Source organism: Pomacea canaliculata, linkage group LG8, assembly GCF_003073045.1.
Source record: "Pomacea canaliculata isolate SZHN2017 linkage group LG8, ASM307304v1, whole genome shotgun sequence".
NCBI classification, from domain to species: Eukaryota; Metazoa; Mollusca; class Gastropoda; order Architaenioglossa; family Ampullariidae; genus Pomacea; species Pomacea canaliculata.
Genome location: NC_037597.1, coordinates 8650964 through 8662931, shown reverse-complemented (window position 1 = coordinate 8662931; position 11968 = coordinate 8650964).

Below are 11968 nucleotides of genomic sequence, written 5' to 3'. Positions count from 1 at the left end.
ATTGCAGCTATTTCGTCTACCGTTCATTATTGCTCCTCGTTGAGCCTGACCTCACTTCCGCCCGCTCAATTTCATGCGGTCAAGCACAAAGGCGCCAGGTTTCCGGTATTCTAAATGAACGAGCTGAGATTAAAATCGTAGCTCACTATATAACTCTCGTTTATTTGGTTTTTTCATTTTTGTCCGAGGCTGGGGCAAAGTACTGATTGATTCTTGAAAACTGTTTCTTTTCATGAAAGTAACGGTCTAGATAATAGGGTCGAGATAGATGATAGTTGTGGGATAAGCCTGTAAGAAAAGTAGGTTAGAATTGTTTGTTTGTGAAAGTACTAGACTGTAAACATCGTCCTCTGTTGGGGAAAGTGCAAAAAGGTTACGCTCCTACAAGGTAACTTGATAGTCTTGAGATCGACTCCCTATTTCTTTGACAAAATAAGGAAATGTTATCTTTGTATACATAAATCTGCTTGGCCGAGATATAAAATAACGGACACCAGATCTGAGAAATTTGTCTGTTTTGGGGAAACAATGGTGTCACCTGGTATCACCTTCCCTGGCTCTTAGTTGTAGATCACTGTAAGTGTTTCGGAAAAATAAAATAGTGGATAGTCTTTAGGACCGAAATGTCATGTAAATTTGAAAATTATGAAAAGATAAGTAGTTGGTATAAGCATTACAACTCTCCATAGAAGACTCATGAAAATGAACTTAAAAATATAATCCCATGTTTCAGCTAATATTGAAAGTCTTCGACTTCTTATTATCACCGTGCGATAATTAATATTTTCTATTTTTTTTTGTCGGCAGAACCGATTGAGTGAAGTTTCAAACCCTAAATTTTCATCAAACCGCCTGTCGGAGATGTGAGTAGACTACTTACCTACTGAGCGAAAACGTTTAACACTGTTTGAACATGGGAAAGGAAAAACTGAATTTGCACGTTTGGGAAAACTATTTCTTGGAAAAAGTAAACAACGCTATTAGCATCGAGTCTGAAAAAATTACAAAAATGGCGTAAAAACTCATTAACCTAATTGTAGATAGCAAACATAGCAAGATCAAAAGCAATCGCTTAGGGAAAAAAGGAGGGGGAACTATTTTTTAATTTCTAGTTTTTTTGAAATTCTCACCTTAAATATTTCTCGAATGCAAGAAAATAAGGATTACAACCGTATATTATCTATGACAATCTATAGCATGTTTCATAAGATATAATTTTAAAATAACTTCATCTCCTATAACATAGTTCAACATGAGGACCATGGATAAAGAATGTGTTCGAGAACTTTTTTTTTTCTTTTTCTTATCTGGTCAGTTAATATTAAGAATTGCAGACAGATGTTCAGCATTATTTATTTCCCCTTCTCTCTAACATACACGCGCGCACACAATAGCTGGAATTTTAATATTTGTATGAATGACCATAAATGATGATAGTACCTACTTGCAAACATAGCAATTATTTGTTTTATAGTTTTTTTAAAAGCTCAAAGCATGGAGCATTATAAAAATTATTCATATTTCTGTGCATACATTCTCTACATCTATACTAGAGTGACAACCTATACCATCTACAACACCTATAATATTATTTATGAGGTAATCTCCTTTTATCGACATCTATAAGCCCTTCTGTCGTAAAAAAACCCCAGCATTTCACTGTTTCTAAGATATCTGATTTTATTTTGCCACTATAAATATTCTCCCCCCGGGTATTAATTCCACTAACTCTAGATCTCCTTTCTCGATGTTTATCCCATTTAAACAATTCTGGTCCTTGGGTTATGGCCGACAAAGCCTCAAATTTTTTGAACCTGAATCTGAACGACTGAATTTCCATCTCCTACCCTGACATCAAAGAAGCTCAGAGTTCTTCTGATGTAATTGCAGCTGAGAGATTCCCTGCTTAAATTTTCTGTTTTCGCCACGATTTCTGCTTCTCTTAGCTTTTGCACCTAGTAGGCTACAAGGCCTTCCTTACATCCTATTTGTTTACCCAGGTGTTAGAGGCTGGCCAGAGATTTATCGACTCGTTCTTTACCTGACTGATGGGGCGTGTACTGAAGGAAATGGCGCATTTCCAAACTTCACGCCTGGTGCCAGCCCCAGTACACAAGCCGCCGACCTAATGACCCACCACCGAGCTAGAAAAATGAGAAAAGCTCGGCACTGAGTTCCTGGTGTACAATGATGCGGCTGCTGCATGCTGGGAAGGTGTCCAGGATGCCTCCTCATGCGTAGTCACTGATTAGACCTGACTGTCAATGCACTATCCTGTCCATCTGGTGCTGGTAAGACGGTCACCTTCATTTCCTCTGTCTGGTTAAGTCCAAGTTCCACCCGCTTAATTAAAACGTTTGCACCCATGCTAAGAGAGAAAGAGGGTTTTCTATTTTTTTTTCTTCTCGCGTCCCTCTCTCTTTCTATTTCTTTCTTTTCGAACTCGAGCAATGCTGCTTTTTCGTAGTTTCTAGACAGGATGAATATCAAAAAAACAAAATAACTTATATATGCCCGTTAAAATACTTAATTAATAGAGGAATATACGACAAAATATTGAGGCTAGTAGAAAAATTTTTTAATATTTTGTATTGAATGTAAAGAAAACGCCAAGCACTGGAGTTTGTTTACATGTGGATTTCGCAAAAAAAAAGACCGAGTGGAATATCTTTCTCTTTCTATATATATATATGCTTTTGAGGGCGTGCTAACAATCTAACAGTGGGGTATTAATGATTTTTCTATTATAAAGGGCAGGCAAATGTTATTTTCGCCAAACCTTGGAAGGCAAGAGACAGCTAGGTCATGTAAACACGATTATACAGGCAAACGTATGCTTGTCGGTGACAAACAAACACGCCAGCACGTGCGCACACAGACACACTTACAAGCACACATACAGACAGACAGACACACCACACGCACACACAAAGTTGAGTACTGTTTACTTGTACACACATGCTTATAAAGCATACACGTGCTTGCAAGCTGCCTTCTAGTATCGCACAAACAGATTGAATCCCAAATTACAAAATACAGAAGGTGGCAGAAGCCCAGCCTCTCTAGCCAGAGACCAGAAGCTTGCACGTACCGTTAATGACATTTGCCTTTAATCTACCAAAGGGGGCTAAGCACACAGTTTGGCCGACATTTCGCAATCACGATCCCAGAATACACTCACCGGAAGTGCTTAATGAACACAGCAAGCAATTGCAACGAAGGGATCCCATTTTAAAAGCACGATGTGATAAATGCAATTGCCGTGATAGGTTGTTTTTTTGTTTTTTTTTTGTCAAGCTTCCGTTTGAATTGCTATAAAATGTAAACAAGTTAAATCTCATAAAAAGCTTCCAAATTATAAACGTTTCGTTTATTTATTAAATGTTCAGCAGACACTTCATGCAGTGATTTCATCTTGTTTAACAAAATATTTTAGATGTCCAGGTCTTGAACTCATAAAACCATTCTTGACCGGTGACATTTTAAAATATTACATACTTTCATCAAACATATAGAATATATCTTTATTATGAGAACTAAAATTATCATAGTCTTTCAGAACAGTCTGATATAAAATAGTACAAAACATCACACTGGTACAAGTTGGACATTGACAAATATTCTCAACATCACCTCGCCTTTAAATAAACTCGTTGACTGAGACTGAGGAGGAAATAAAGAATCCATTTGTCAGTGTTCCTGGGGGCGAATATATTCCTACAGCTAGAGGTGAACAAAATATTACACTCTCCACAGGAGGCTGCCCATCTGCAAGTTTTATTGAAATATAATATTTTTGTTGCGCAGATGTCATGCTGCGTGGTATGGTTGCTAATTCGACTTTTTTTTCGCTTTTTCTCGCAAGACACCATTTGCAGATACTACATCTTCTTTATATTCCACTAACATTTAGCAACCTGAAATATATTGTATAGACCACTGGCATAAAAGAGAAAAATAACATGAAATATTAGCAATAAACCCTCCATTTGTAGAGATATTCATTATACTCTACCTGTTGTGGGGACATTAAAGGGCATTTTACTCAAAGTTAAAATTATCTATATGTATCGAGTTTCTTGCTTTTCGCTGTCAATATGAGTAAATCGTTATTTCATTTCATATATATGATTTTTTTAATGTGTTAAAATAAATAAATGCTTAAAAACTGTCATCAACATATTTTTTTTAAAAACGATTTAAAAATTAGCTAAGATATTAAAAATCTGTGGACACTAGTCAGTATATCGCCACTGGTTTTCTCGTCTCTCTCTAACACACACACGCACGCACGCACGCACGAGGCGGCCATGCTAAGTGCACGCGCCGTGTAACTGATGCCGGTTTGCCCCCAGTGTACGTCACGGGGGAAACATCAAAACGTCGTTTGTTTCTGTCGCGCAGCCGACGCATGGAGACAAGTTTCACATCAGCGGCATCTGAAGCGAATCCACACAAGTCGTGGTGAGTCTGATTAACGGCTGACCCGCAGCGCTCCCTCTCGGCCAACGCCGACTTTCCAGACCGTGGATACGAACAGAACCCGTCGATACGCGTGCACAACCTTCTTCCGTGTTGGTCAAGACAGCAGTGGGGGGTATCCCCTCCCTTTACCCTCCCCCACAACGCCAGAGAGCCCGCCAGACGTCCATCTGACCCCTTGACGGCCATGTCACTCGTACCGAAATGAATACTGCGGCGAAGTATAACCCGCGCTGCCATCTTCCCGTGGATGGTATTCTATGCCTGAGTGCTTTAACACCCCCGCTCCCTTTTATTTTCTCTTCTCTGTCTTCTCAGAACATTATTTTAACATTATTATCCACGCTTTCCCATTATTTTCACTTCTGAGATCTGCACTTTCCACATTATCTTGTCCGTATTAGGTTCGCATCCCGGACCTACCTCGCGCAATTTTTAGCGTCTCAGGTCCATGGTTTCCAATTATTTTCACTTTTCGGAAATGTTCTTCTCAGGGATTTTTACGTTTCACAAAACCTTGATACATGGACCTCGGGATTTTTCAACGTCTGATTATTATAGAATCTTACAATGACAAAGCCAAAGTAATCTTTATTTCGAGGGCTCACCGAGAGAAAACATAATCGCAGCCAGGAATAGAAGGCAACATATTTAGAGTAAATAAAAACACACAATAAAATGGTCAAGGTCGCCATAGCACACTCTTGACTGACTGACTCACACAAGAAATAAAGACAGACAAAATGACTCACTCACATGACAAATAAAGACAGACAAAATCAGACTTTGCCATAGTTCTTGATTTAAATTGCGCACAGTGTCTCATATCTCCAGATTTTTTTTAAATTGCTGCAAACAAAGTTATTTAGGAGAGCAATGCTCCTTTCAAACATAAAACTTGATCTGATAAACAAATTTAAAGATAAAAATAAACCTTGACTAATGGATTTCTCAGTTTTTTAAAATTGCTTTTGTGATTTGGGACTTACACTGCGGTTATGTTCTTTCCCTCATTACCCAAACCACGCAGCATGCCATTCTTACGGAAAGACAGTAGTTATTTTTGTGTTTATAAACCCATAAAAATAAAACTCATCTTTCCAAATATCAACATTTCTTGAGCTTTACAGCCGCGGTAATGCATCAATGCTGTAAGAAAAGTTTCAAAGTGCTAGACAAGTAGCACACACATCCCATCTTCTTAACAAAAGTCCAATGAGGCAGTGCAAAAACCAATGTTTTCTTATTTTTTTAAAAACTGATTTTAAAGTCACATGATTTCTTGCAAAGTGCTTTCAATTTAGCTTTATTAGACTTTATCAACTCCTGTCTCTACTAGAAGAAATAAAAACATTGTTTTCAGAAGTCTGCGTCTTGTCGGAAGCCAGAGAAGTATTATGAGAACTGACTAGAAATGAAGGAGTGCAAGAAATCTTCACTGAACAGCAGAAAAATTTTTCAGAAGTCCTTCATTTACCTGTCATTGCAGAAACATTGTAAAATGAGTTCAAAGGTTATTTTTCTTATGAAAGCTGTCATAGGAGACAGACGACAAAATGGCGTCTACTATGGAGGGTTTTGTTAAGGTTTTCGTGGTAAGGTATAAAGATATACCAGAATATCGAACTTCATTAACCCATTCAACCTATCCACCATCCCAATGACTAAATGTTTATACTTCTATTTTTTTCTTCTGTCAAGTAACTTGTCAGCATTTCCAACCTTCTCGTAACTTGTTCTTCATATCTTTGATTGAAAATCGTTTCTTACTAAAACCTGAATGAGAAAAATGCTTTGCACTTGTAATAAGGTGGGTTCTTGCTTTTGGTTGTCTATCCACGAGAATAGCAGCACCTGAACGAATGAAGCTCATCAGATCGCTATATTAACACGAAAATGTTTCAAACTTTACCACAAAGTACATAAACAAGTTTCTGCTTGCATTCAAAGAAGGTTAACTTGTTTGATATCTTCACGAATGGATTTGTATATAATAGAGATGAGGAGGTTTATAGCAAAGTCAAAAAGATGGGGAAAGGTGGCCAGAAGCGAATGAAAAAAATGAAATATTAATATTGTTTCCATTTCGTAGGCTTCATTAAAGATAGCAATTGCGCTGAAAACAAAATAAAACAAACAAAAAAACAACAACAAAATAAATACAAAAATAGGATTTATAGAAAAGATTCTTTTGTAAAACAAAATTGGTACTGAGATACTGATTGAAGATTTATTTAGAGTGAACTGGAGTGCTCGGACTTTAAAACTCTTTTTTTGCTTCAGCAGAGCACTTTGTATGCTCCCTTCAATCTCCAGGAAGTCCTTTTTTTGCAATTTCCGAAGCGTTGACCGTTCAGCACCGAGGCCGTCTGTGTGGCAGGACACGTAGTGACCCCCCCCCCCTTCCACGCCAACGCATTTAAAGAAACTAGCAGAAAAGTTGTGAACATCCCCCCCCCCACACACACACTCTAGGACCCCCCCACACACACACACACACAAACACACACCCACACACATGGACCCACACACACACACACTCACCAACACACACACATGGGACTACGACCCCAAACGACCGACAAAATGGCGTCCTGACAAATCTGGCGCAGAATTTTCTTTGATCTCCTGACGGTTGCCAGGACAAGGAAATTTACCCTAGGGAAATATTTCCCTGGTTTGGTCTCAAATATTATTCGGAACAAAATAAATAATCTTTTATCTACTTCTCATCGTATTTGTCTGTATGTCAATCCGTAGTCTCCACTGTGGATATACAAGGCACAGGGAGATGGATGAAAGCCGAAAGGTGGAGTGGATGAAATATTGGATGGATTAAGAGATGGATGAAGGAACGATGAAATGTCAGGGAGGCGAATATTACTCAGGCATTTATTTGTCAGGAATAGTATTGGCTGAAAATCCTTGTTTGTATACGAAGTCGATGGAAGCTACCCGCTGCTTGCCATCCGGTTCTGGATCCGAGGGACCACGGCAGACGACTAAATCCTTTAAGAGCTGGCCCCTGATACAAATCCGTCGGATTAGAACCGATTGGACATCGCTGGTCAAGGGCTCTGATGCTGCGATCTTGCTTGTCACGACTAATGGTGTCAGTTCAAAGAACACAGTAATAAAGTCATCGATGGGAACTTGAAGACTCGCAGACAAAGGAAAGCAAGAACCGTAGAAGGTGAGCTGAGAAACAATCTTTTGCTACGCAAGTTTTTTTGGGATGTCGTTAGTGTTTTAGTTACAATTGTCTTCCCAGTTTGCATAAATTTATTCTTGAATAATTTTTTTATTGAAGAACACTGGCTGGATGGCATTTCTCTGAAGTCTTGGCACAAAAGCATGAATGCACTGAGCTCCGTGATTTGAAGAGAGACAGAGAAGGAGAAAGAGAAGAAGACAAAGCCTCACCCAACAGCTGCAAGAAAATAAAGAATTTGATACGATAAAATATCTTGTTATAGGATCCCCCGCGAGAATTACCAGAGAATTAATTCAAAACAGCAAAATTATGTGCGGGTATGTGTGTCTGAATGTGTGTCCGTGTATGCGCGCTCGTCGCTGAGTGCTTAGTGACAAGATAGTAGTCTTTAAGCTGTTTATATGTTAAATATATTGAAAGAGATAGCTACTTTCGTCTAGAGCATTTTCAGCTTAACTTGATATGTGAGCGAAAATTGGAGTCTCTCCGAGTCCCTCAACTAAATCCCCACCTCTGAACGACTTCACGGGAGCCGTACGACTCGGCCACCCGATGTCTCGCCGCGACTTCCAGGGTTCGCCGTCTGATTGAATTAATCGAACCTCTCACTGATTTCATTCGTATCGAGATCAACAGCTCTCTGCAAGTCTTCGAGGCTCGGTTACGCCCTGGCACTATTTCCAGCCTCCAAATATTGCCTCTTGTGTTATCTGCTCTTGGAGAGACGACCGCTGATCAGGTTATCTCCTCATGGTCCTGCATGCGCCTTAAGATGTTTCTTTCTGGGTCGTAATGTGAAGACAGAAGCCTTCAGCACGATTTGCTTGAACTGTCTGACGGTGGCTCAAATACTATTAGCACTGCGGTCTTTGATGGCCTAATCTTATGTGACTGTGCTGGGAGGACGTGCAATGTCTGTTCTCGACTCATGAAGAACTGGTTCGCAAGGCAAACTTCTGCTATCTGAAGAAGATATGCGTGTCAGATATTTTTCTTTGTACTCTGATCACGAACGATTCGTTTCTGTATTGGTTGGTTGATTGGTTTGGAGGGAAAGTGCTTAACTTAGAGGAGATTTTGCGGTAAAAGGAAAAGGAAAGGGAGGAAACCACATAGCCAGTCCTGTGTCACACACGGAGCGTGTCCTCGTGACGAGGTCTGAACCAATGGTTCCAGTATCAGTGGTGACAAGTATTTTAACCACTACATTACCGAGTGCACCATGTCAGTGGTGTCGGAACCTGAACAATAAACTCGAAAAAATTACAAAACTAACTTTATGAAGATGCATATTCCCCGGAACTACTAAAAACGAAAGGGTTAAAGAATAAAAAACAAGAGAGAAAGTGAGAAGACGAAAAATAGACTTTAATATTGTAGAGCTATACAGTAATTCAGTTACAACAGGTGGTCATTTACAATCACATATCTTTCACCAAGACCTTACGTATCAGAATAGCAATAGTCTCTGTCTCTCACTCTCTCTTTGTGTGTGTGTGAATTCAGGAACTTCCACATGCAGGAAAAGAACAGATGCAAACGAGCAAAGCATGGTCAATTTTTGGAGCAGTCTGGCACCACGAGCACACCCCAATCTCCAGCTTAAAGGACTAGTGGGGTACAAATATTTTCTGTGATGACAGGGTAAAGCTAAATACAATATGCTAGTTCCCCATACCCGGATGAAGTACCTCAACTCTTCGTTCTTGCGGCTCCACCCTACACAGGTCACAACACAAAGGTCAGAATTGAATAAGTTTAGGTCATAAAAATATCGCACCCGAATAGCCCTTTAAGAACCCCACTCTGGACAAAAATAAAAATAAGAAGTATGAAAGAAAAGGATTTAGAAGATCGCAGTCCACGTGCGTCATTTCTAACCCAGTTTCTTGTAGTCTGGCTCTGAAGTTTTTCGCGCGTGAAGGAGGCCCTGTCTGAACAGAACTGAAAGATAGGTGCTTGCGCCTTCCGTCTGTCTTCATTATATTCAGCCAAGAGTTCTTCCTTCCAGCCTTTAGTTGGCTCCATAATAATCACGGACAATCCCTCACAGAATGGCGACAAAAGAGTTCGGACTACGAGTGCGCTGTCTTCCGGAGACGCATTCATTAGTCACCTCCACGTTGTATGCAAGGCGTCCCAAGTTGCACCTTGTTAAAAAAAAATTGTCCTCCAACTAAAGTTATTTTTTCACATCAGACATGTGACCATGACATTTTTCTCAAAGTTTGTTCTTTTGTCGGTAAAGATTTGTGGTCTCATTTGTCTAATTTTAATTCCTAGGAATACTTCTGGTGACAAAAGCTATTGCTGGATGGACAGATGTTCTGATATTGACAAAAGTATTCAGGATTTTCGTGCATAGTAGTCTTGGTGTCTTAAAGATATTTATAACTTTACATTAGTGGCCAAAATGTTCACTTCAACGGAAAGAAGAAAATATTCTGTTAGCTATGGCGTCAGAAGGACAAATATAAAAGGACATGCATTTCTTTGTGGAAACTAATTTTTCTTTCTTCTCCAACACTTTTTTCACGAACAACATATAAATTCACATAAATCAACAAATATATTATTATAGGATTTAGGAATACCGAAGATATAAGAAAAAATATAAAGAAATTATGTAATAAAGTTCTGTTAAACTAAAACAGAAATAAGCACAACTTTTTCTAATTGCTTTAATTTCTTTGAGAAAAAGTTTCTTCTAGTAAAAAATCAGACGTGCGGAGCAGGCTTTGAATGAGGTGAATGTTCTTAGGGACCTCAGATTTTCACCGTTTTAACAGATGGAACCAGCAGCGAAAATAGATTGAATGAAGCAGATGCAAAAAAGCCACATGGAAGATTAACAACCGGGCTTGAGAGCTAAGAGACTGTAAAAACAAACGAAAAAACTTTGTTCTCGACGAATTTTATCAATAAGCCGTCATTTCAGGTCGTTCCTAAACTCTTATTAAGAAAAAAAAAAAGCTTCAAGCAAATCTGACTAATCGGCTTTAGTGGAAGCCAAATGTCCAGCAGATTCACTGACTCCATTTCAGTTTTAGCAACAATTTTTGTCTTTAAAAAAAGTCGGTGCCTGCCTTAATTTATGAATGTGCTTTTCATTCTTTAAAGTCAAGATGAAGCATGTAGGACTTCCAAACACCAGAAATTAAGGTTTGATGAAGTCTGTTCCTGGAATGCGTTCTCTACACATTTATCTTCTTGTCACTTCAGGAAGAGATATGGAGGTCAAGATTGAACCTGAGCATCATTCACAAAAATCGGTTAATGTACTCACACAGTATCTGCCACATACGATGGACATTCAGGTTGTGGCAGAGAAGACTGAAAGCTTGACACAAAGACTTAGTTGAATATAGTTCATCTCCTTTGGGGATGAGGACAGATTGAACTCCACAGAGCGGCTTGGTTGAAGGTGGGAACCACACATTTCAACTTTCTTCACTTTCCTTGTCCTGACCATTTCTCTCCTTCTTTTCTCCTTTCTCAATCTGCTTCTAAACTGCAGTTAAGCAAGATATCTTTTACATCGTTCAGCTCGATATGTTTTACGAAGAAAAAGCTCTACTGTCCATTCACAATCACACCCTTGTTTTAATTATTATCATTACTACTTTCGTTCTCATGTTGCGGTACACAAGTCCTCCTCACTATGGAGCTTGTGTCCGAACCTTTAGACTCTTGTTTCAAGATACATTCATACCTCCGACAAATAAAGCATAGTGCAAAGAGGAACGAAGAGAAAGGAGTAAAAGAAAGGGAGAGAGGGAAAAAGCGAGAGAAAGAAAGAGACTTTGAGAAAAATACGGGTCTTTGATCCCACAGCTAAATGGGTTGAGAAAGAAAAATATCGTCTGAAACTCACACATTTCTGTGATTTAATTTGTTTCTTTGTGATCAAGTGATCTCAAACTACAAGAACTTTCTAAAGCCACCAGTCTTATCACTTGTCATACAAGCCAGCAAGAAGCATTGACAGACCGACGCCTACATCCTCATTTCTCAATTCAATTAAAACTTAAGCTGTTCAAGAAAACAAAAATCGTGCAGCGTTGGCAGTTCACAAAAAACCCCCAGAAATAAATGAGCAGGGTTTCCTAAATACTAAGAAATCATCGTTTTAGAAGTACCAGTCTGGTACTTATCATTTTCAGAACAAGACAGGCTTATCCACTTGCTTCAGACCAAGGGAATAACAATTTTCCGGATTAATACACAAAGAGGTGCTCGGAAATGTATCAATCTTTAATACCAGAGATAATT